This window comes from Chinchilla lanigera, unplaced genomic scaffold (assembly GCF_000276665.1).
Source record: "Chinchilla lanigera isolate Chin_1 unplaced genomic scaffold, ChiLan1.0 scaffold00062, whole genome shotgun sequence".
Lineage (NCBI taxonomy): Eukaryota > Metazoa > Chordata > Mammalia > Rodentia > Chinchillidae > Chinchilla > Chinchilla lanigera.
The window spans coordinates 7,249,764-7,272,472 of NW_004955463.1; positions in this window are offsets into that span (position 1 = coordinate 7,249,764).

Sequence of the window (22,709 nt, forward strand, 5' to 3'; positions counted from 1 at the left end):
AGTTTTTCAAAAAGTTAAAACAAAATTACTGTACTAATTCCACTCTCTGGTGTATACTTAAATGGAAATTTGTTTATAATGTTCACAGCAACATTATTCATAATAGTTAAAAAGTGGAAACTACTCATATCTACCACTTCCTAAATGGATAAATAAAATACTCATACAATGGAATATTACCCAGTAATAAAAAAATGAAGTACTACTATACACTACAATTTTGAAAACATTATGCTATGTGAGAAAAGCCAGTTACAAATGATAACATAATATACAATTCTATTTACATGCAATGTCCAGAATAGACACATCTATAGAGGTAGAGGAAGACTGCAGGGACTGGGGAATAACAGCTGAGAAATTCAAGATTTCTTTCAGGGATAATGAAAACATTCTAATATTGTGACGGACACACCAATAGGTAGATGTACTTAAAGGTCCGGAAGTCTACTCATTCTAAATGAGTAAACTGCACGGTACAGGAATTTTATCTCAATAAAACTGTTTTAAAAAGTAATCTGAAGCCAGGGATTTAGTTCAGTGGTGCAGTGCCTGCCTGGCAAGAGTGAGGTCGTTTCGATTCCCAGTACCAAAAAAAATAATAATAATAATAATCTGCCAGGTGTGGTAGCACACACCTGTAATCCCAGCAGTCAGGAGGCTAAGGCAGGAGGATTCCCTGGGCTACAAAGTGAGTTTAAGGCCGGCCTAAACTACATCATAAAACCCTGTCTCAGAAAGACCAATAATAATAATAATGATAATAATAATAATAATAATAATCTTACAAGTTTCAAAAGTCAGTGAAATGTAATTCACGATTATCAAAATCCTTGTACGAACAAACATGTTCTTATACCAATTTTAAGCCAATCTTCATCTTTTTCTCATGATGCTCGGTGCAGGACTTCATACATGCTAGGCACACACTGAGCTACCCACCTGCCCCTCACCCTCACCCTTTCTATTCCAACTGTCTTTTCTTTTTAGAATTAGGTTAGAATATACCACTAGGAGGCCCTGACATGCATAATTTATGTATAAATGTCAACAAGTTAAATGTACTGACTAAATACAAGGTCATTAACAGCTAACCTATCTAGTAACTTTGCCTAATAGGAGAAAAAGAGCCCAGAATCAGAAAAAAATTTAAAAGGCCTCTGAAGTAACAGAACAAATACAACAAAAGTGTAAGTGCCTCCCCAGCAACTTGCAAGAGAGAGGGTCTCGAGAGAGAGGGTCTCATAAGCCCTACTTTCGGCTTATTTACTTGTTACATACGAAACTCCAATGAACTATGTATTGTGTTTCTAGGTCTTACGACAAATTAGAGAAGATCACTGAAGAGCTAGGAATTGGGGTCAAACAGATATGCAAATGGAAAAGAAGAAACAACCAGATGATGTGATAGCAAAAGTAACACAGACTAATAAAAGTCCAATGACATTCAGTATGAAGTATAAAGTAGAACCTGCTACAGGACAAGCTAAGAATGGGTAGAGAATGCAATTTTAGGGACAGATGACTCTGTGTTCTTTCAGTGATTTGATAATCTAAAGACCATTTAAAAACATGAATTCTGAGTTTCCATATGCACAGTATCAATACCCACTGCATGGTATCTGTTAATAGTGTAACATTTTTGTCCATTAGTTAAGTGCGAAATTTTAACTTAATTTGCATTGTTTAAAAGCAGTTTTTCCAGTTTATTGCTCACTGCCTGCCTACCTTCCTCCTTCCTTCCTTTTTTTTTTTTTTTTGTGAAATGCCTACTCACAAATTTAGTCTAATTTCTTACTAGATTGTTTATATTTTTTCGATTTGTGACATTTTGGGGGGGGTGTTTTTACATTTTAAAATAGACAAATTTATCACTCTTCCCTCTTTAGGGTCTGTGCTGTTTGGGCCTTGTTTTAAGAATTGTCCCCTACACAAAGGTAAAAAAGGCAGTTCTATATCCCATATTTTTATCCCCTAAATTTTGTTTTTTACATTTAACAAGTCTTTAATCCAGCTGGCGTGTGTTGCGTTGCATAATGAAGAGGGTTTTTTTGGACTCAGTGTTACTTATCATATAGTACCCTCTTTTTTTTTTTTATTAATTCAAAGTATCATCTCTGCGATGCTGTTGTAAAGATTCATGCAAGTTTCTGGACGAACCTCTTCTGTACACAAACTCCATCATCACAGGTTCCCTTAAAACCCTTTTTTCTGAAGGAGCTAATTTTTGAACTGACTGCTCTTATTGTTGATGGCGACCTTGTCTGGGGCCCTGAGCTGGCTGCAGTGCAAGCCAAAGCTGAGCCTGCTGGGTGCTTATTCTGAGGCCAGACTAACCAGGGCTGCTCTTCCGTGTGGTAGTATATGGGCTCTGGTTTCCTGGTAAGTGTCAAGGGAATATTTTGGAAATATGTGAGGTCCCCTCCATGGAGTGAAGCTTAACCAGTGGAAAGTGAGACAAAAGTGGAGGAGAGAAATAAACTGCCACCATGTTTCTCCTCTGCTTATTCTTAACTATCTGGATAGTTCTGGTCCTTTCATGAAGCCTTCCATACAGGTTTTAGAACCTGCCAAGTTCTATGAAAATCCTGTTGGGACTGTGAAACTACACTGTATTTACTAATTAAGTTTAGGTAAATGGACATCTTTAAAATACCAGCTCTTGGGCCGGGGATTTAGCTTGGTGGCACAGTGCCTGCCTGGCAAGCATGAGGTCCTGAGTTCGATTCTGAATACACTGCCCCTCCTGGCAAAAACCCCAGCTCTTTCCACTGATGAATCATTCACTGAGATTTCCTTTATTCTTCAATCGAGTTTTCTAACTGTCTCTAATGTCTTTTTGTTGTTGCTGTAGTTGGACATATAAGTAATGTACTATCTAACACAACTTTAAGTCAGCAATAGACTGCATATACAAGAGTTCCCAAATGGTAATGAGGCTGAGAAATCCTACTGTCAGCCTACTCACACTGTAGCTGTCATAACACTGCACGCATTACTCATGTGCTTGTGGTGATGGCAGTATAAACAAAGCTGTGCTACCAGTCATATAACAGGATATAATTGCACAGGCAATTACATATGGTACATAATACCTGATAATAAACAGTATGTCACTGGTTTATAGTCAACATACTATACTTTGTTAGAGTGTACTCTTTCTATTGTGCTTACAAAAATGTTTTACTGTAAAATAGTACACTGTCTTATGCTGGCAGCAACTTCAAAGATCTTGTGTATACTGCATCACTGAGTACACTGCATCATTTCCTTCAGTGTTTTAGTTTATCTTCAGTTTAAGTGTTCTATGATGTTACCATGATGCAGTCACTAAATGATGCACTTTGCAGAACATATTCCCACTGCTAAGTGAAGCACGACTATAAATCAAGATAATTTTATAGTTGATACTACCAAATAATATTTCTGCAGTCTAATACTCCTATGCCTGTGGCATGCAATGAACTTTAATATTTTTTTCCTGAGATAGGGTCTCACTATATAGTGCAGGCTGGCCTTGAACTAGTTTATGTAGTCCAGGCTGGCCTCAAACTTGCAGTGATCCTCCTACCTCAGCCTTCCCGAGTGCTGGGATTAAAGGCGTATGCCACCACATTCAGCAAATTTTAAATTCTGTGTGCCCCTTTTCCTGTTTAAAAAAATATCAATATTGGAGACAGGCATGGTGGCACATACCTGTAATCCTGGCACATGGGAAGGCTGAAGCAAGAAGATCGCTGCAGGTTTGAGGCCTCTCTCTCCCTCTCTCTCCCTCTCCCTCCCTCTCTCTCCCTCCCTCTCTCCCTCCCCCTCCCCCTCTATCTCTATATCTCTAAGGTATACACATGTATTAGTCCTGGGAACCAAACCAAGGGCCTTGTTATGCTAGGGGAATGCTCTACCACTGAACCACACCTCCAACCTCTATTTCTTAGTGGCAGATTTTTACATAATGCTCTTGTGTGCAACCTTGTGTTCTACCACTGGGTTACCGCTCAGCTCTATACAATGTTCTTGTAAGCTGAACGCATAATGAACTACCTTTAATGTTTTGTGTACCTTCTTGGATTTCCACATAAACTATAAAATTATACTTTCCTTCTCCCTTTACAACTCTCCTGTCTAACAGTATAGTGCTGAGCAGAAAGCACTTTACTGCACCCTAGTGCTGCCTATCCTTTCAGTCATGAGACTTCTGAGGAGGGCTATGCTACACATAGGGTACACAGCCTCTTTCAAGTCAAGGAAGCTGTTCCTAAATCACATTTAGGATCATTTTTATCATCTACTGGCATATAAAGTCTTTTTCCTCTATTAATGCTGTATCAGTAATTTCCTAAGGTTGTTCTTGCATTCTTAGGGTAAATTCTTTTGGTCATAAAGTATTTTAAAAACACAAAGCTGAAGACCATGTTTCTGGACGCCCATTGTGAAGTACAGCCCTTGAAAAGGTCATAATACTGCAGTTCAGGGGAAAGGAACAGACCTAAGTAAAAGAGAAAATGCTTTCTCTTGAAATGGATGTATCTGTCTCCCCAGATGAGCTACAAAGTATTGAACATCTTATAAGAGAGTTCACTAGTGGTGTGTGCTTAAGTATAAAGCAGGTGGTATTAGAGCACAGAGAAGATTTCTTGGACTTTAGAATGTTAAAGGAATCATGTAAGCAGGGTTGGTCACAAAGTAAGACTGCTGAAGTAAATGCAAAACAAGAGAAATTCTCACAGCATGCAGAAGGAAAGGCCAAAGAAATCAAGCTAGAAAAAGAGAGGGCCACTCCAGGAGGCACAATCTACATGTCACAGGCATACCTGAAACAGGACAGAGCAAACAGAGCTGAAGCAATAACTAAGGAACTAACTGAATAAAACTTTCTAGAGTTGAAGAACAAGGTAGGCCTGCAAATAAAGAAGCCTCATGGGGTACCTTTAAAATTTAACAAAAAGAAAGCAACACCTAGACATATCCTGGTAACTCTTTAAAGAAAAAAATTAGGCCAGGCATGGTGGCACACACGTGTAATTCCAGCACTTGTGAGGCTGAGGCAGGAGGATCACTGTGAGTTCACAGCCAGCCTCTGCTACAAAATGAGTTCAAGTCCAGCCTGAACTGCATAGTAAGACAATCTCAAAAGAAAAAAAAGAAAAAGAAAAAAAATTTCTAAGCATCCAGACAGAGAAAGTAGGTTACCTACAAAGGGGCAAAAGTCAGATTGACCTCGTGGTTTTCTCTTACAATTAATTCTAAATCCCAGAAGACAATAGAACAACATCTACAGAGATCTGAGGGAAAATAATTTTGAGCCAAGAGTTAGACACACTGTTCAAGTTAGTATTTTGGTATGAAAGCAACTGGAAGACATTCTCAGATACCAAAGGATTAAAAAAGTATATCGAAGCTGGGTGTGGTGGTGCATGCCTGTAATCCCAGCACTTGGGAGGCTGAGGCAGGAGGATCATTGTAAATTCGAGGCCAGCCTGGGCTACAAAGTGAGCTCAAGGCCAGCCTGAACTGCATAGCGAGACCATCTCAAAAAGACAAAAAAAAAAAAAAAAAAGTATGTTGACCAAGAACCTTCTCTGAAAAATTTGCTTTAGCCAACAGAGAAATTAAAAAGAGTAGGGAAATAACTGTATGAAAAATTTGATGCTTAAAATTAGTTAAGAACATGAAGTCTAAAATTGTTATATATAGGGTAATAAACCTAAATAAGAAATAGATGTGTAAACTAGATGTCAAATTTTCAGTTTGTGGAGTTTTAAACTGTCAAAGTGCATGCCAAATACTAAATGCATTCGGCAAATAAATACGGTTTTATTTTTGCTGTGTAATATAGATAAAGATGCATCTTAAGCCAAATGTATGCTGGATGAAAGTGCTTTGTAAGTATGGACAAGTACAGTAAAGACATTCTAAATGTTAATCTAATAAAATTGGAAAATGATAGTTTTATTTCCCTTAAAAAAAATCTCACTAAGTTTAAAATGTTAATATTGATAAAGTAAGGAGAAAATTTCAAATGCACTGGTTGGAGAGGGATGGATACATTTGAAACACTGACTGGGAAAACCAGTAATTACTGCATCAGATGGTAGTTCATGTAAGTCAATCTATCATTGAGTTGTTCACAAAAATAGGATATATATACATACATACATACACACACACACACACACACACACTCCAAGTTTCTGGAATGGAAAAGAAGTGAAAACCCCAAAAAATTAGCAAAAGAAACAAATCAGATTAAAATTTGCATAAAAGACACTGACAGACGTAGAGGTGAGTTAATTCATAAACTGGTTAAATTCCCAATTAATAAGATCCAAGTTGAGAAATAAAATTAATTTCTGATCCAAGACATTCACATTTGTATAAAACAAAGGTTAAAGGGTTTAAAAGTAATACAAACTCTTTAAGTCATGAAATGAAGAATGACATTAGGCAGAAATAAAGACGTTACAACTTATTTCATATTCAAGAAACTTTATGTGGCACTCATATATAAGATTTTTGTTCATTATCTTGACATGGGTGGGAATTTTACTTTTGTAAACTGATATAGACACACACACACACTCATTCACTCTGTTTTTTTTTTTTCTGTTTGTTTTTTTGAGACAGGGTCTTGCCTCAAACTCTCGGCAATCCTCCTGTCTCTGCCTCCCAAGTGCTGGGATTACAAGCATGCACCACCATGCCTAGCTAGGTATACACATTTATTTAAAACACAAAGTCCGTGCATTTTATATTACTTAAAATTCACCAATTAATCTTCCAACTAAAGAGAAGACATAGCACACCCCCCCCAAAAAAAAACCTGATTTTATCATATCTATGTTCTTAACAGCAAAGATCTACACTTGGGGCTGGGGGTGTAGGCCAGTGATAGAGCATATATGCTTGGTATAAGTGAGGGCCTAGGAGTTCAATCTCCAGAACCAAACAACTAACTATACTTTGCTAACTTTGTCTAGTTATCAAAGTGCTACTACCTTCATAAAATAAAGTAAAAAACTTTCTTTTGTCCACTGGAAAACAGCGTAAGATATGGATTGTAAGTCAGATGTAGTGGCACATGCCTTTGATCCTAGCACTCAGGAGGCTGAAACAGGAGAATGGCTCCAAATTTGAGTTAGCCTGTGCTTTATAGTGAGTTCAAAGCAAGCCTGAACTACACAGCAAGAACTTGTCTCAAAAAAAAGAAGATACGGATCACATGCCTGCTCTTTAATAAAATGTACCTCTAAAATAAGCTGGGCTTTCTTTTGGATGGTGATTACATTCACACTTTCTTTAATGGCTGGTTACATTAAATAGGTATTTTGTGTCTTCTCTAATCAATTTTATTATTTTCCTAGAAACTTATATACTCACTTAAATTTAAAATTTTATCAATTTATAGCAGCCTTGTGGTTAAAACATCTTTTATTAAGTCTTCATTTGTGCCATCACTCATTGTTCTCCTAAATGAAACTTCCCAGATGTTTCTAATTCTTTTTTAAATTTAAAAAAAAATTTGTTTCTATTTCATGTCTACAAATAATCAACATTTAATTATACTATTCCTTCTTGTTTTTTTCTAATCTTTACTTTTACTTTTATTACTTCTTTTCCTCTTTCTGTTGAAAGCTGTTCTTTTCTTAGTTGAGTTCAAAATGTATCTCAGTAATTTTTAATCTTTTTTCATAACACAGCACTTAGCAAAACATACTGTCCTGTCCACCCTTTTTAAAACTACTTATTTGGTACTGGGGCTTAAACCCAGTACATGCACTTTGCCAATGACCTAAACTCAGCCCTCCATCCTGTCTTTTTCCACTTCCATTGCCTGTAATTATTTCAAAACTTTTCTTTTGAGAGGACACTTTTCTGCCATGTCTACTGTTTACTTTGCTATTTATTACTACTGCTTTTGCCCTCAATTCCATTCCTAAATGTCTTTTCATCTCACTGTTACATTATTGTTTGACCTTCCCCCACACTCTAATTTAGTTATTTTGAGCACATTCCTGTTTCTTGGGTAAAGTTTGATTTTTCATTTAAAATTCTTTGTATATTGCTTCCCAACCTCTATTCTTGTCTTTCTATAAATTACTTGCCATGCTCTGACTTTTCATTTTGTGGCTGAGCTGTCTAAATCCTCTTACTCCAAAGTGTGGGTCATTTATTGACTCCCACAGTACAACCCCTGAGACTGGTCTGTGTTTGCTTCAGTGAGCCTGAGACTTGCAGCTGAGGTGAGAGCTCATAGAGGGAGTGTGGGTCTAGAATGTCTACAAACTGCATTCATTTCTGAGGCTCTTCTAAGAGCTCACTCCATTCACATAGGGGAATCCTCTCAGGCTTTGGACATGTTCCCTGGCCACTGTGCCATCCCATGCATTCAATTCTGTCCCTGGCAGGCCCATGCTCACTCTCCATTTCTCCCCATCAGCCATTTACATTATTTCTCACACAAAAGAAGGAATGAATTAAAAATTCCAGTTAGCTTTCTCTCTAGAGATTTGAAGACATTAATGAAAACCCTTTGGGTTTTGCCGATCCACCAAAATGGCTCAGAGTCACAGAGTTAGCACTGGCTCCTTTCTTGTTTCGCTGTTCCCCCTCCCCCATGTATTTGTCCATTTGCTGTTTAGATCACTGTTTGCAGTCAGAAAGAAAAACAAGTAATTATTCATTATAGTTGAAGTTGGCCAGGTCACACCTGGAGTAATATACTCTCTTCCATGTGTAAGAAAGACAAAAATGAAAATTATCCGATGCCAGCAAAGCTGCTTTCATAACTTACTAGTGGGAATTACACTCATACATATTCTTTGCAAAGTAATTTATGGTATTTAACAAGTGTAACATGATTGGAGGAAGCAAAGACTGCTAGCCGCCTACCTCCATATCCATTCTCCTCCTTTTCAATAATTAAATTAACTGTATTCCAGATAACCATACTTCCAGCTAAGAGATGACATTTCCAGCTATTTTAGTCAGCTTAGGACGCTATAATAAATACTACAGCTTAAACAACAGAAAAACATTTCTCACCTATCTGGTGAGATGTGAAGAAATGTTAAGAGGACAATTCCTGGGGCTGGGGATTTAGCTCAGCAGCACAGCGCCTGCCTGACAAGCGCAAGGGCTTGAGTTCGATTCCCGGTACAGGGGGGCGGGAGGACAATTCTTTATAGAGGGGCGAGCCCTGCATCACTCTCCATTCTGTTTCTTGGCATGTACAAATGTTAACTGCAACTGCAGCAGCCACAAAGCCAAGGGCTTCTCCCTAGCAATGCAAGAGTAATGGAAGATGTAGAAGGCTGAAAATATGTTCCCCAAAGATGTGTTTATGAATATTATCCCAAAGGATGAAAGATACGATTAAGGATCTTGAGGGAAGCTTGTTCTGGATTACTATGGTGGGTACTAAATGCAATTGCGTGCATCCTCATAAGAGAAGCAGAGGGAACTCTGAGGCAGGCCCTCATGGAGAAAGCAACGTGCAGACAGTCTAAAGCGACCTGACCCGGGAATGCCGGCAGACACAGAATAGATTTTCTTCTGGAGTCTTCAGAGCCCTGTCAATACTTTGATTTTGGATTTTTAGCCCCCAGAACTGCAAGAGATTATATTCTGCTGTTTTAAACCACAGTTTATAGTATTTATTACAGTAGCCACAAAACAAAACATAAAACCAATACAGGAAGATGCCTGGTTTCCTGCTAACTTCCATGGTAGTGCTGCCATGTCATTCCCACACTCTGGACTGTCTTGTCACAGAAAAATACAAACTGCTACCTCTACTATTCTGGGTCTTCTGTCACATATTCCAAATATAACTCTTAACTGATACATGGTCACACTGCCACAGCAAGCAACTCTGCTTTTAGACACTTAGGCTATGCATAAATATGTATGGTTATGAATAAATAGATTATATATGGATGTAAGTATGTTTGCTTTCAAGGGAGAAAACTGAGAATTACAACTGTCCATTGGATAATTAAGAAACACTATGTCCAGAGAATAGAATACTAAGTAACCACAGAGGATATTATTGAAGTGGATTTAATATAAAGGGTATTTAATAACGCCAAAAAGCCAACTCATAAAACTAAATTATCACCTGTTTAAGAAGGAAAAACATCTTGGGAGTTTCACACCAAGAAGCTTCCACAATCATGTTAGGGTCTCCAAACAGTTGGCTTAGATGTTGGAGGGAAAAGCATTACACAGACAGCCATGTCAAACAGAAGCATGAATGCACCAGAAGTTAAAGAAAAAAATTATTTATTTAAGAAGCAATAGCCAAATCCCCCAGTAAAATCACTATCATTTGTTTATCAAGTCTCAAGTAATTCATTTTTCAAGTGGGAATAACCAATACTGCATGAACAGTTAAAACACAATCCAGTTATAAGAATTTAACAAGCTAGTTCTATTTAAAAATCCAGTGAAGAAAGCACTACCAAAACCAAGGAAAGATTGTTTAATAAAGTATCCGCAAAACACAATAGTTGTTATTGTGGTAAGTCATATATACCATACACAGCAATCACCTGACACACTACATTTGTCTAGTGTTAGCAATAAGCCAGGCATTAGAGATAAAAAAGAAAAACAGGTAACCCCTCTAGCCTCAAACAACTTAGCTTTGACTGGTTCAACTAAAGAAAATTTAAAAATTCTGTACACAATGATAAAAGATCTGGAAAATGTCTACAGAACAACAGAAACACTGACATCTGCTAAATAGAGGGATCTGTCAAGTGGCTGGGCATGGTGGCACACACCTGTAATCCCAGCACTCTGGAGGCCGAGGGGAATATCACTGCAAGTTTGAGGCCAGCCTGCGTTACATACTAAGACACTGTCTCAAAAAGAATGAGGAAGAAGAAGGGGGTTCGGGGGAGAAGCAGGAAGATGCAGGAGGAGGAGGACAAAAAGGAACAAAGGAGGAGGAAGAGGACAAGGAGAAGAGGAAGGAATACAGGTGTGTGTGGTGGCACACACCAGTACATAGGAGCTGAGGCAGCCTGGGCAATGTAGCAAGACACCAACTCAAAAGAAAGGGTCGGGGATGTAGCTCAGTGCTCCCTCATTCAACCCCCAGGACCATATTCTGAGAAACTCTATGATACTACAGGACAGCTTTTGAGAATATAAAGCATTTTTGTCTAAATTGTTAAATCAAAGAAAGCATGTAACTTTTTTATACTGACTTAAAATGTAAAATGTAAAGAAGTTTTTTTTTTCTTCTCCAGTATTTTAACAGAAAAAGTTAATTTTCTAAATCTAGGTAGATTATTTCCTGGGGCTGGGGATGTAGTCACTGGTAGAACACTTAGCTAGTACGCAGGAAACTCTGGGTTTGAGCCTCAGCACTGCAAACAAATAAATGATAAACAAACAAATGAATAAATACTCCAAACCAAATCAATCCCTCCTCTGGCCCAAATAAAAACAGATTTTTTTTCTAGCATGTCTATAATCCCAGCACTCTGGGAGACTGAGACAGGCAGATCACAAATTCGAGTCAAGCCTAGGCAACTGAGATCCGACCTCGTAATTTAAAAAAAAAAAAAAGAAAAAGAAAAATAACATAGGGCTGGGAATGTGCAAAGGCCCTGGGTTCAATCTCCTGTACTGCCGTGTGTATATACTGTAATTTTGTTGGCTTTGTTTTAATAGTTTCAACACTCATAGTACTATGACTCTGAAGTTCAAAGACTACATTTATTCACTAAATATATACATATATTAATTAACGTAGCAGTTTCCAAAGTGTTCAGGCTTGGATTTACCATTTTTAAAATTTCAGTTTTAATACACAATACCGTAAACATAAAAAATGCAACCCGCATAAGCAAATACTCTTTAGTGGTCAATAATTTTAAGCATTAGAAAGGGGTTAAAACTGACAATCTCTGTATTAGTGCATCTCCATACTTCTAATTTGAAATGACTCCAAGAAGCAGTGACAATGGCAAGTTCTACTCCAACAGAGGTGTTCTATCCAGTATTTTAACGTTTGTGAGGTATGGTTTTGAATACATCTCTAACCACCTTTACCTCTGCAAAACTCCCAAGTGTGGATCTCCAGCTTTTCTTTTATTTCTAAGATATCAAATATTCTTCCCAAGAGGTATGAGCAATGAAACCTACATTTTTTTCTACTAACTCATAATTAGTTAGAATATGATTATATGTACATAAGTATTCCAGAAAACACACTCTCTTCACAGTTCTAATTGTGTAACCTTCTATATATAGATAGAAGGTCTATATAACCTCCAGCTTCTTTAATTACAGTAGGCAGCTAGGAGCCTGAATCTCTGAAATGTAAAGTCCTGTCTTTCCCACGTAGTCTAGAAATAGCTATTCTTTTTCCAACTGAAATTCTAATTTTTTTTCTTTTAGTTGTGTGACAAGACAAGGTATTTTATTATTCCATTACTAAAAGCATCTCTCCAGCTTTTTTCTCTCCAGCTTTATTCCATTACTAAAAGCATCTCTCTCTTTTTTTGTTAGTACTGGAAATTGAACTCAGGACCTTGTGCTTGCCAGGCAGGCACTTATGCCACTGAGCTATATCCCCCGCCCTCTTTTTAAAAAATTTGTAAAGGGGGAGCTTTAAACTGTGGATTTATCTTCCTCACTTAACAAGAAGCCTGCAGTAGGCAGCACTGGATTGGTTCAGCTTCTGAACAGTGATTAGGGCAGCAGACTGCCCAGCCCTTTTCCCGCCACCCACAGTAAACAGACTACCATTTCAGAACCACAAAACCATTTATTGCTAGGTTTTTTCTTTTTTTTTTTTTGGTTTTTCTCCAGTACCAGAAATCAAACTCACAATCTGTGCTTGCCAGGCAGGCCCTGTGCCGCTGAGCTAAATCCCCAGTCCCTATCTCTAGGTTTTATACCTGGTATGTATCTTAGATTTCAGAAGTTACTAGAAGGCAGAAGGTAGGAAACTAGAGTTCATGCCAGTGTAGTCTGTTTACTGTATAAATGCTTCCCATAGGGCCCAGTAAAGTGCTCATGTTAGACAGCTCACTGGCCAGCAGAGACATACATTTTTCCCTTTGGCTGGGCCAACTCAGTGTGATCAGAATGAGGGCAGAGTTGCTACAAGGTGTAATTCCAATTGAAACTGAATGGAATTTGAGAGATTATCAAGCTTCTCCTACAGGGTATGACAAGTGGCCTGACAATTGGCTCAGGAATGTCTACAATCACAAGTGAAGCAGTATTTTTACCTGAAATCAAGTTCATTCCATAAGATAGCCTCCAATATTGTTTATTTAAAAAATTCCACATTATATATCACAATCATATACTACTAATACCTAAACTGAAAAGCACAGATTACTATAAAGTTCAATTTCAGTTCAATTAAAACAAAACAAAAATGCTTGATGGAGAATTTAACTCTAAAATGGAAACTAGCCAGGTGTGGTGGCTCATGCCTGTAATCCTAGCAATCGGGAGGAGAACTGGAGTTCAGAAAACAGCTTGCGCTAGGAAGTGAGCTCAAGACCATCCTGAACTGCACAGTGAGACCCTGTCTCCAAAAAAAAAAAAAAAAACAAAAATGGAAACTGTCTCATGATTATTATTTACAGCATTACTTTTAAAAACAAAACTCAAAAGAACCAAAATATGATTATGTATAAAATCCAAGATGGGTTAAGGAATGATACAGAAAACACACATGTAGTCGGGCGTGGTGGCACACACCTGTAACGCCAGCACTTGGGAGGCTGAGGCAGGAGGATTGTTGTGAGTTCGCAACCAGCCTGGGCTACAAAGTGAGCTCAAGGCCTGCCTGAACTACATAGCAGGACCCTGTCTCAAAAAGAAAGCCACAAAAAAAAAATCAACAAACAAAAACACACACGTGAATGTGCTTTATAATACTTCCTTAGTTTTTATCTATATAGTGTGAGAAGATTGCTCTGTCAGACCAAGGTGAGCCTTTCTTACCTCCCTGGAATATTTTTGTTCTACTGTTCTGATCCCCAAGGTAGCTGGGCAGCATGGTGGTGCAAGTCTGTAATCCTAGCTGCTTGGGAGGCTGCTGTGGTAGGATCTCAAGTTTGAGACCAGCTTGGGCAACTCAGCAAAACTGTGGCTCAAAGAGATAAAAAGGCCAGGGGTCTAACTCAAGGGTAGTGTTCTTGCCAAGCATCAAGCATGAAGGAGGTCCTGAGTTGGTCCTCCAGTATGGAGAAAAAAGTGACAAATACAGATTCCTAATGTTTTTAAAATATCCTTTAAATAATAAAACCCTTTAAAATCATTTTGGTTTATTTTCAGGGAAAGAATGTGTTGGATTGGCAGAAGTGTACAGTTTACATAGTATTTTTAATTCTCAATGTAAAAACCTGTGGTGCTCTCCCAAGACCACCCTAGGTTCAGTGACTGATAAGAGGACTCACAGAACAAAGCATATAGTTATATCATGGCTATGATTTACCACAGTGAAAGGACACAAAACAAAACAGGCAATGGTAAAAACACATGAGTAAAGTCCTGAGGGAACCAGGTATGATGAGCTTCTAAGTGTCCCAGCGTACTCACAGAGAACACTCTCAATGCCCAAGTTGTGACACAAGTGAAGGGCTGTCCACAGGGAAGCACATGAGGCGCAGTGCCCAAGATTTGTAATTGGGGCTGTCCTATAGGTACTGCCTGCCTAGCTTGTACTAAAATTCCATACTTTCCAAGTAAACAGTTTGGGCACAGTGAGCCTTATAAGGGGAATGGTGGAAACCCTCCTCAAATCCTACTTTCCAGATATCAGCTTTGGGGATTCCCACAGTAAGGCCTTCCTACAGCAGAACTGCTAACTCATTTCTGCATACTTTATGATTCATATGATCCTTACAAATGTTTTTAAATGTGATCTAGTCATCCATCTGTCGGTAGGCATAGAGATGAACCGATAAAAAATGTGGTACTTATACACAATGGAGAACTACTCTGCCATAAAGAATGATAAATTTGAGGCACTCGTAGGTAAATAGATGCACCTTGAAACAATAATATTAAGTAAAATAAATCAGACACACAAGCTTAAATAGTGCTTGGTTTCTCTTATATGAACTGTGATGGTAAATGCCATGTGGCAGAGACATATCTAGGGAGTAAGCTATTATGGCTACATATACTATACTGCTAGATGGCCGTATCTATTCCAAACTGTTTCCCTTCTCAGCACCTAATATTCTTGGTAGGAAGATGTAGCTCAGTGGTAGAATGTGTTTAACACATGTGAACCCTGTTTTGATGCCTATCCCCTCCAGAAAGAGGGGGGCTAGGCATGGTGGTACATACCTATAATCCTACCACTCAGGGAGGCTGAGACAGAAGGATAACAAATTCAAGCCCAGTGTGGGCAACTTAGTAAGATTACCTCAACAAGTAAAAAGGGCAAGGCATGTAGCTCAGTGCAAAGACCTTGGCTTCAATCCCCAGTATTGCAAAAACAAAAACAAAAACTTTCTCGCTATTTTATAAAATTAAAATCCATCTTAGTGAATTAAGAAATAAAGCTTTGAGAATGACATCTAGATGTAACAGGAAAAGGGGGCTGGGGATTTAGCTCAGCGGCAAAGCGCCTGCCTGGCAAGCGCAAGGTCATGACCAGAGAAAAACCAAAAAAAAAAAAAGATATAACAGGAAAAATAAAATATTTATTTTCCCTCTACTCATGGTTTAGGAATGCAGAATGCTTAAATGTATTTGATTCTTCCTTTACTTCTCAACCAGTAATGTTTTGTTTTTGTGTTGATGTCCACTGCCAGAGCCACATTAACCGAGAGTTACAGTATTATCCCTCTTTTTATTTATTTGTGTGTGTGCGTGCATGTGTGCACATTTGTGGTAAAGGGGGATTGAATCCACGGCTTGTGCACTGAGCTATATCTCCACTCCCTCACTTTATTTTTTACTTTGAGAAAGTTGCCCAGGGTGGACTCAAATTTGTGATCCTACTACGGCGTGAGTTTGAGACCTGCCTGGGCTACAATAAAGACTCTGTGTCAAAAAATGAAAGAAAAAAAAAAAAACCTTGTGATCTTCCCGCCTCAGCCTCCCAGAAAGCTGGGATTACCAGCATATACCACTACAACATTTGTTCTTGGCAGTATACAAATTCTTCTTTTCCCACCCTCTATTTCTATATAAATCATGTGCTACCGTGCGTTAGTGGTATCCCTCACTCTAGGCCAATTCACTGAAAGCGGGCAATAGAACAGAATGGTCTCTGAAACAGGTAAGTTAGATGAAGTTAAAAATCCTGTAAGACTAATTAATATAAGCAAGGTGCCTGTCTTTCTACAGTTAGGAGGTGCTTCTATGAGTGAGAACTGACCTCTTCCCTCTTTTAATACAAGGAAATGAACTTTTCCTTTCATTTCAACAATGTCAAGTGTCCGTATGCCAAGCAGTGCCAACAAACACACATTAAGAATAAATCACATACACTCCAAAATTTTAAAAATTAGGTATGGGTATGTACACAGACCAAGATAAGAGTTAAAAAAGTTTTAGGATGTGGTATCTATGATCCCACCTCAGTATACCATAAACATTTCTCCACTCCATACAGACAGAAAACAAGGTTTGGAAGATTTATACAGTGGTAGGTAGGGATGATGGATAGCAATAGTGGAAAATATTCACCTATTTCCCACATTTCTAATTTTCTCGATATTTTAAAAAATTATTTTTTAGAAATAATATAAGCTGGTCATGGTGGCACACACTTATAATCCCTGGACTTTGGGAGGCTGAGACAAGAGAATCAAGAGGGATGTGAATGTGAAGGCCCTGCGTTCAATCTCTAGTACTGCACCAAATAACCAAATAAACCAAAAAACCCAATGAAGTTAAATGATATATTACTTTCCAATTTGAAAAGTAACTTTCAAAGCTTCAAAATAAATTCTTTTTTTGTTTGTTTTTTTTCTGGTACTGGGAATTGAATTCATGACCTTGCGCTTGCCAGGCAGGCGCTGTGCCACTGAGCTAAATCCCCAGCCCCTCAAAATAAATTCTAGCAGGCTGGGGATATAGCTCAGCAGCACAAGAGCCTGCCCAGCAAGCTCAAGGTCCTGAGTTTGATCCCTGACACCCCTCCTCCAAAAGAGTCTGAAGAAATTCTAGATAGTAGTATCTCATAATAATCACTGTGTAATATCAATATGATAGAATTTTCTTCAGCCATAAAAAGAATGAAGTACCGACACATGCAATATGAAAGAATCTTGAAAACACTGAATTGCAATTTAAAAGGTGACTTTTTAGCATATAAATTACATCTCAATTTTGAAAAGCTGAGGTTACAATTAGCCTCACCCAAATAATAAATTACATAAGAAAAAATTTTGCTGTTAATCTATAAATCATCACATCAACAGTAGGTACACATCATAATCAACAGTGTCACTGCTTCAAAAATGGTCACTGTATACCGGTTATTAAGTTCACAGACAGCTGGGCATGGTGGCTCACACTTATAATTCCAGCAGTGAGGAGGCTGAGGCAAGAGGATTGCCACAAATTTGAGGCCAGCCAGTGCTACCTACATATAGTGAGTTCAAGTCCAGCCTGAACAACAAGCAAGATCTTTTCTCCAAAATAAGAAAAAAAGTTCCTACAGACAGCAAAACGTGTGTTTGTACATGCCTCCTGTCTTGCAGTAATAAACTCATGTGACATTTACAAAAATGTATATTCATAGGAAGGACTGACCAATGATGACACTACAGCAAAGAAAAGAGTAATGCTGGAAATGAAATTTTAAAGTACATAAGGTAGCTAGCTGACTGGGAATGCTGTCACTAATGTCACTGGGGACTCTAGATATGCAGCCAGGAACTCTGCAACTTAAATAAATTTAGTGAGATTAAAAAAAAGCAAACATATACACATAAATGAGGAAAGTCATTGTGACCAATGGATGAAGATGTGCCAGAGGAAATGACATTGGCAAAAGTCTCCTTAAAGGAATTCTCAGAGATATTTTGTGACAAAGAAGGCACAAAGAGAATGTAGGAAGCCGACCCTAACTTAGGAAAGACTATGGCAATTCATCTCTGCATAACCAAGATGCACGTTCCTGCTCTCACATAACAAGAAGGCAAGCACAATTCAAGCTATTTCCATACATTTTTTTGAAAGAAATATCACTTTTTTTTTTTGCCATGGGACCAGTGCATGATCAGGCAACTGCTCCTACTACTGAGCTATACTCCTAGCCTTCACTTTAATTTTTTAAAAAAAATTATCACCAGGCATGGTAGTGCACGCCTGTAATTCCAGCACGCGGGAGGCTGAGGCAAGAGGATCGTTGTGAGTTTGAGACCAGTCTGGGCTGCAAAGTAAGCCCAAGGCCCGCCTGAACTGCACAGGGAGATCCTGTTTCAAACAGACCAAAAAATAAAAAAATTATCCCCCAAATAAAATATGGGAAGCTGAGTGTGGTGGCGCATGCCTCTAATCCCAGCACTTGGGAGGCTGTGCTAGGTTTGCTGTGAGTTCGAGGCCAGCCTGGGCTACAAAGTGAGTTCAAGGACAGCACGAACTGCAGAGCGAGAACCTGTCTCCCCCTCTATAAATAAAAGGGTAAATTTATCAGAATCTTGGCATATATTATAAAGTGGCATCTTGCAAATTGCAATCTTGCATCTCTGCATATTAGTATGTGCTTTTTTTGTTGTTGTTACTAGGAACTGAACTCAGAACCTTGCACTTGCCAGGCAGGCACTGTGCCACTGAACTAAATCCCTGGCCCTGTGAATTTTTTTTTTTTAAATTCAGCTTCACGCTGGATATGGGGTGGATGCTGGTGATCTTAGCACACAGGAGGCCGAGTGAAGATCAGAGGTCAAGGCTCATGTGGGATATATATATGATTTCTTCAAGTACTAAAAATGAGGTTTTTTTTCTTCCTCAACAAACTCAAGCAGCTAGTTACAAAACCCAGTTTCTCATTTAGCAAAAAACCTAGGTGTTACTTTGGAAGGTAGAGAGAAAAGTCTGAAGAAAATATGACAGAGAGTAGGTTACATTTTGATATACAGTCCAGGCTAGACTACACAGTGTGACCCTATCTCAAAAACAAAAAACCAAAACAAAAAAGAAACAGCTAAAAAAAAAAAAAAATTCAACTTTTGTGGATCTGCCCAAGACAAACTCAGTCTCTAAGATGGAGTTGAAGAACCTCAATTTTCAAATTTCCTCCCCAAGTGGTTTTCATGCACACTTTTTTTTGTCTTTTTGAGACAGGGTCTTGCTATGCAGTTCAGGCTGACCCTAAGCTCACTTTCTAGCCCAGGCTGGCCTCGAACTCGCAAAGATCCTCCTGCCTCAGCCTCTCAAGAGTGCTGGGATTACAGGCATGTGCCACTATGCCTGGCTCATGCACATTTTTAAATGTAAGAGAAAGATGAACATCTCACTACATAAAAATCCTAGTTACCAACCTCTCCCACAAACTGGCATAGAGTATTTTAAATATTTTAAAACGCTAACTCAGGAAGTATTAGATAACATGATTATTAATAAGCGGAAAGTCCTCATGGGAGTTACTGTTAATGTAAATTAGGTCTGCCTATTTGAAGAACTTACAAGGAAAACAAGTTCAAGATAAAAATTTCTACTTAGTCCAACATCTATGCAAAATTCTCTTATGTATTAGGTTATGTTAGTGATTTTAATACCATTCTCCTAGAAAAAACTAAATTCAGAAAACAGAATTTAGGAAAAGTAACTGGGCATTAATTTTATCTCCAACTTCAGGTATTTTCGTTTCCTTCCACTGACCAAGACTCCACTGACCAAGTCTTTCAGAGTGTGCCCTGGAGAGGACACTGTAAAAGGAAAATTTGTGAAAGCTTAAGTTTAATGAAAGGCAGGTGCTGCAAATAAAAACTACACAATGTAAAGAGATTTTATGATGTAAACATCTTCACTATATCCACCTAGGTAGATGATTTTACACATCATATAAAATCAAGAAATCACCTAATTCAACAAAGTCTATCTTCTAGTCATTGCCAATAGTCCATGTTAATCTCATCTGGTTTAAATTCTTTACTTGTCAGCTAAAACAGGCTATGTTAGAGAAGTATACAAATAACAATTTGTCCAGTCAGCACAATTGGGTCTTAACCTCATATTCCAGTGTAACCACATCGTTCTTTGTTTTAGCCACAAAGAAAGGAGCTGTTTTTCATTTCATTACATTTTAGACTTTCACTACATTTTAGGCTTTTACAAAGCTGACATTAATCTTGGCACAAAGTTCATGGGAAATTTTAAAAGTACCAATGCCTTTTTAAAAAATTTGGTCTTTTTTTTGGTCTAATTTTTAATTTTTTAAAAATTTGGTCTTTTTTTGGTCTAATTTTTTTTAAATAGCTGCAAACTATCAAGAAAGTAATCTACAATGTTTTTCACAACTCACAAAAATGCCTCATTTTTGCTGGGTGTGGTGGTGCATGCCTGTAATCTCAGCACTTGGGAGGCTAAGGCAGGAGGATGACCACAAATTCAAGGCCAGCCTGGGCTATATACTGAGTTCAAGGACAGGCTGAACAAGACCGTCTCAAAACGTAGAAGAAGAAAAAAAAAGTGTTTATTTTTTACCACGATCCAGTTTTTATCAAGATGATACTGGGCATTCAGAACGTTTTACATTATGAAGAATGCTGTTTTACATTATAAGTGAAGTAAATAAAATCCTATAGATATTTCTGTTTATTTCAAGGCTGAAACCAGAACCCAGAGACATACCTATGGTTCAATATAAAATTTACGCAACTATACTACATAAGCCTAAACGTACTTTATATTCATTAGAATAAAGATTTACCAGCACACAAATTTATTAAATTTCCCTCCACCCAGAATATCATCATCCATGGTTCCTTAGCTATGAAATAAAATTCATCAGGTCAAAGAGTCTAAAAGTTTTTACTCTTTTCCAGAAAAGCATTAAACACAGTTTTAGCTACAGAAATATCCCAAGAAATGCCAGACTGGCTCTCAGGCACATCTTTAAAAATTACTGTGTGTACCTACTGCTGTTGCAAGAATGAACTGCAGAAGCATTTTCTCTGCTCACATAAGAGGAGGCAAAATTACAATTGTTTTCAAAAGCTGGATTGCTAATGTTGATTAGTGTGAAAAATATTCTTAGAAGATATCCCTTACTGTTTTATGCCAAATTTTTTCCCTAGATAGAAATTAACCTCAGAAGCCAGACACACTGTATCATTCTTATCCTTACTCTGGTAGTCATTTGTCCACTGGCACTAGAACAGATTTTATTTTTGCCACTGTATCAAAATAGGGCCTTAAAAGTACTAGGGCCACTTTGGTCTTGACTTCAGCTGACAGCTTCAGTTTTTAGGATTCTAATTTAATCCTAAATTAGAATAGGAACTTGGGGAATACTACCACCTTATAATGTTAATATTTACAGTAGTATTGCATATAGAATCCAAAAATCATGTTATTAAAAAATTATTGTCAAAAAGAATTTAAAAATAAGATCCTTTTTTTTTTTTTGCTTACATTCTTCTTATATACCTGTCATTCCTTTTCTTTAAGGGTGACTATTAAGATCAAATTATGAGTAAAGTTACTTCACAAAACTGCTACACAAATCTCAGTATTCTGTGGTTTTTCTCGGTTTTGTTTTTGCGGTTTTTTGAGACAGGGTCTCACTACGCAGTTCAGAATGACCTTGAACTCACTATACAGCCTAGGCTGCTCTTGAACTCACAAGGATCCTCCTGCCTAAGCCTCCCAAATGCTGGATTGCAGGCATATGCCCACCGGTGTGGTTTTTATCTTAATACTGTACAATCAAACCAGGAGATCAGTAAATATCCCTGTCTCATGATAAGAAATTGGAAGTGCAGAGACCAGTAGCTAGCAGGTTATGGAGCAGGATTTGCATTGGGTCTGCACCTACATGTGTTAGAGAAAAGCAACTTGTGCCTGAGGTCAGAACACAGAAAGGAGATACAGAAATACTGTCATACTCCCCATTCCTATAGCGACTCAGGCAAAGAGGGTAGACAGACAGATACACAATGAGTGATGTTCTGTGGATAAGTACAAATATTTTTTAAAAAGCTACAATATAAGCTCTTATACTTAGTGTATTATATATACCTACAAAATCTTAGCAACGGGCAGTCCAACTTATTTAGGAGTTGAACAAAAACAATCTCTTGACAAACACAGAGAGCTTCCTCCAGTGATTTTGAACACTTGCACACCACTATTTCAAAGTAGTGGTAGAATATTTTTCTGTAAGACTGTACCTTAAAAAGACTGGAAAGTCAAAGTGGAAAACTCATTCAACTACCACTTTGCCTGTAACTTCAAACTCGTATTTTAACCTTCTTGCCAAGTTTAACTGACTTGGTTAGTTTCAAAACTAGACTTCTAACTTGGGGAAGATATTTAAAGGGTGAACGTTAAGGCTCATCAAGCTATACGTTATCACACAAGAAAAATGAAAGTCAGATGAAGCTCTCCGTTTGTCTCAAAACGAATTCCTCCAGTTCCACTTACTTAATACATAAAGGCCCTGTTCAACGACATTACATCTGGTAAAAGCACAACACTTGCTGCAGAATTCTAACAGTGCCCTCTTAATAAATAAGACTAACACAACTGTTCTCTCTCCAGTG